The sequence below is a fragment of the Salvelinus sp. IW2-2015 genome, unplaced genomic scaffold (assembly GCF_002910315.2).
Source record: "Salvelinus sp. IW2-2015 unplaced genomic scaffold, ASM291031v2 Un_scaffold1632, whole genome shotgun sequence".
NCBI lineage: Eukaryota > Metazoa > Chordata > Actinopteri > Salmoniformes > Salmonidae > Salvelinus > Salvelinus sp. IW2-2015.
In genome coordinates, this window is record NW_019943048.1 from 378,257 (window position 1) to 382,184 (window position 3,928).

General features: G+C 42.6%; 1 pseudogene; it reads left to right on the top strand.

Annotated features, from left to right (window-relative positions):
- Window positions 1-3,928, top strand: part of LOC112071530 (sodium/potassium/calcium exchanger 1-like) — a 34,625-nt pseudogene that overhangs the window by 15,700 nt on the left and 14,997 nt on the right.

A 3,928-nucleotide genomic window follows, 5' to 3' on the forward strand; every position in this document is an offset into this window, starting at 1 on the left:
CCCAGTAGTAGTTTTAGTAGGATCCAGTAGTAATATAGTAGGATCCCAGAATAGTTTTGCCTCACCCCTCTCCTCCTCTTGATTCTCACCCCTCCTCTCCATTGATCGTCACCCCTCTGCTCTCTTCTCGAATCTCACCCCCTCTCTCTCTTCTCTCGATCTCACCCTCTCTCCTCCTCTCTCTGTCTCACCCCTCTCTCTCTCTCTCTTGATCTATCATCTCTTCTCTCTCTAGATCGTCACCCCTCCTCCCTTCTCTTGCACCCCCTCTCCTCCTTCATCTCTCTTTGATTCGCACCTCTCTCTCTCTTGATCTCACCCTCTCCCTCTCTCCTTGATCCCACCCTCCCCCTCTCTCATCTCTCGATCTCACCCCTTCCTCTTCGTCTCTCTCTCTCTCTCTTGATCTCACCCCTTTCCTCTCTCTCTCTCTTCTCTTGATCTCCACCCCCTCTCTTCTCCTCTCTCTCTCTCTCTCTCTCTCTCTCTCTCTGATTCTCACCTCTCCTCTCTCTCTTGATCTCACCCCTCCCCATCTCTCTCTCTCGATCTCACCCCTCTCTCTCTCTCTCTCTTGATCTCACCCTCCCTTCTCTCTGATCTCCCCCTCCCTTTCTCTCTTGATCTCACCCCTCCCTCCTCTCTCTTTGATCTCACCCTCTCTCTCCCTCTCTCTCTTGATCTCACCCCTCCCTTCTCTCTTGATCTCACCCCTCCTTTGCTCAAATCAAATCAAGTTTATTTATTTTATTTATTTATTTTTTAAATATAGCCCTTGCGTACATCAGCTAATATCTCGATGTGCTTACAGAAACCCAGCCTAAAACCCCCAAACAGCAAGGCAATGCAGGTGTAGAAAGCACGCTGCTAAGAAAACTCCCTAGAAGGCCAAAACCTAGGGAAGAACCTAAGAGAGGAACCAGGCTATGAGGGGTGCAGTTCCCTTCTGCTTTCTCTCTTGATCTTCAACCCTCCCTCTCTCTCTCTCTCTCTCTCTCTTCTCTTGAATCCACCCCTCCCTTTCTCCTCTTGATCTCACCCCTCCCTACTCTCTCTTGAGTCTCACCCCTCGCCTCTCTCTCTTTGATCTGCAGCCCCTCCCATCCTCTCATGATCTCACCCTCCCTCTGTGATTCTTTCTCACCCCTCTCTCTCTCTCTTGATCTCACCTCTCTCTCTCTCTCTCTCTCTCCCCCCAGTTGAAGCCTGTCCTCCAGAGAGGAGGAAGTTCAGCCTCTCTTCACAACTCCACCATGAGGAACACAATCTACAAGCTGATGATTCACACACTAGACCCCCTGGGAAACAGTAGGTTACCTTTTCACCTAATTCTACAAAAGACAACAGACGTGAGTTCAAATACTATCACACATCACTTCAAATAGTTCAGCTGGGCTTGACTGAGATCGTCTGGTGCAATGGACCCAATAGAATAGTTGCCACATCCCTTATCTTTCACTCTGTTAAGAGAATTATGTTTCTCAATGTTCATAAACTGAACCTCAATGAACTACTCAGTCTGCAACCCAGAATTTATAAGATACTGGTTGAAATGAACACAGACAGAGGCCCAGCCTACAATAGTCAAATGTTTATTCACAAGAGCGCTCTGAAGTCCATTATACAAAGACACCCATTTTATAGCAGCGCACATACTTCCACACAAACAGTAGATATCATACGCACATACTTCCACACAAACAGTAGATATCATACGCACATACATACACACGAACAGTAGGTGAGTTCTCACCACTGTTTATCACTACCAAGCCGGCAGTTCCATTTCCCCGAGATTAGGGAAACCTTGAGAAGTCCTCCCTGTCCTCCTAAGTTATCTCACTTCCTGCCAGGTGGGCTCAAACACAGTCTAACTGTTCTCGGTATCTTTCTTCAGCCCCCCCCCATACAAGTTCAAATCCTGAGCTACGCCTGGCTCAGACAGTCTGGGTTTTTCCACTATACAGATACATTGTTTTAACCTAATTCTGACTAAAACTACACACATCATCAGAATATAATTTTATGATTCTAATCAATTTCATACAATTATATGGTTTCAGGGTGGAATATTCTAATCATTAATTTAAACATATAAATTCCCTTATCACACTCCTAGCAGTCTTAATCACATGCTATAAGTGTTTGAAATATTTCAAATAGACATTGTGTTTATTTGTTGACATTTTAAATGTAAACAGTTTAGCTAGCTGGGTAACCTATGTCAATTTAAAAGTGGCTTAAGAAATGGCTTTGTACCTGCCACTACAACTGTCAATATTATGGTAACTTCTTACAGTGTTACTATATTAACAGTAAACGGTATATACTGTCGGATGATATTGGTACTCTGACCAATACCAAAACAGTGAAACATGTTGATATGGACGGAGTACCTTTGTCCTTCTCTCAGTCAGTCAGTGAGATTAATTATCAAAGTGTTCCACGTTAAGCTTTGGCACTAAATCCAGATTGGTCCTAAGCAGATTAATACCCGTGTCAGTTTATCACCTCAACAAGGCTCTCATTCATACAGCACTACAGTATAGTAGACAACTGGTCACATAGGGTGTAATTTCTGTCCCTATTCCCTATAAAGTGCACTACATCTGACATACACTAGGTAGGGAATAGGATTAACGCTTGGGACGCAACCGGACAATCAGGATCCACATCAGAATAGTGACACAGGAAACAGGAAACACAACACTATCCAGTAACACAGACAACACAACACTATCCAGTAACACAGACAACACAACATTATCCAGTAACACAACATTATCCAGTAACACAGACAACACAACATTATCCAGTAACACAGACAACACAACACTATCCCAGTACACAGACAACACAACATTATCAGTAACACAGACAACATATCCATAACACAGACAAACAACACTATCCATAACACAACACCCATTAACACAGACAAAACAAACACTATCCAGTAACACAGACAACATATCCAGTAACACAGACAACACAACACTATCAGTAACACAACACTATCCAGTAACACAGAAACAACATTATCCAGTAACACAGACAACACAACAACTATCCAGTAACACAACACTACTCCAGTAAAACACAGACAACACAACACTATCCAGTAACAACAGACAACACAACATTATCCATACACAACATATCCGTACACAGACAACACAACACTATCCACAACACAACACATATCACAGTACACAGACAACACAACACTATCCAGTAAACAACACTATCCAGTAACACAGACAACACAACCACTATCCAGTAACACAGACAACACAACACTATCCAGTAACACAACATATCCAGTAACACAGACAACACAAATTATCCAGTAACACAACACTATCATAACACAGACAACACAACACTATCCACTAACACAGACAACACAACACTATCCAGTAACACAGACAACACAACTATATCTAACACAGACAACACAACCATATCCAGTAACACACAACACTATCCAGTAACACAGACAACACAAACATATCCAGTAACACAGACAACACAACACTATCCAGTAACACAGACAACACAAACACATATCCAGTAAACACAACACTTAACACCAGGACAACACAACATATCCAGTAACACAGGACAACACCAAACATTATCCAGAACACAACACACAACAGCTATCCATACACAGCACAACATTATCCAGAACACAACACTATCCAGTAACACAGACAACACAACATAATCCAGTAAACACAGGACAACACAACATTATCCAGTAACACAGACAACACTATCCAGTAACACAGACAACACAACACTATCCATAAACACAAACAACACAACACTATCCAGTAACACAACTCAACCACACTCCGAACAACAAGAAACCAACATTATCCAGTAACCACAGAAACAATACAACTAACTCTTAGTAACAAGA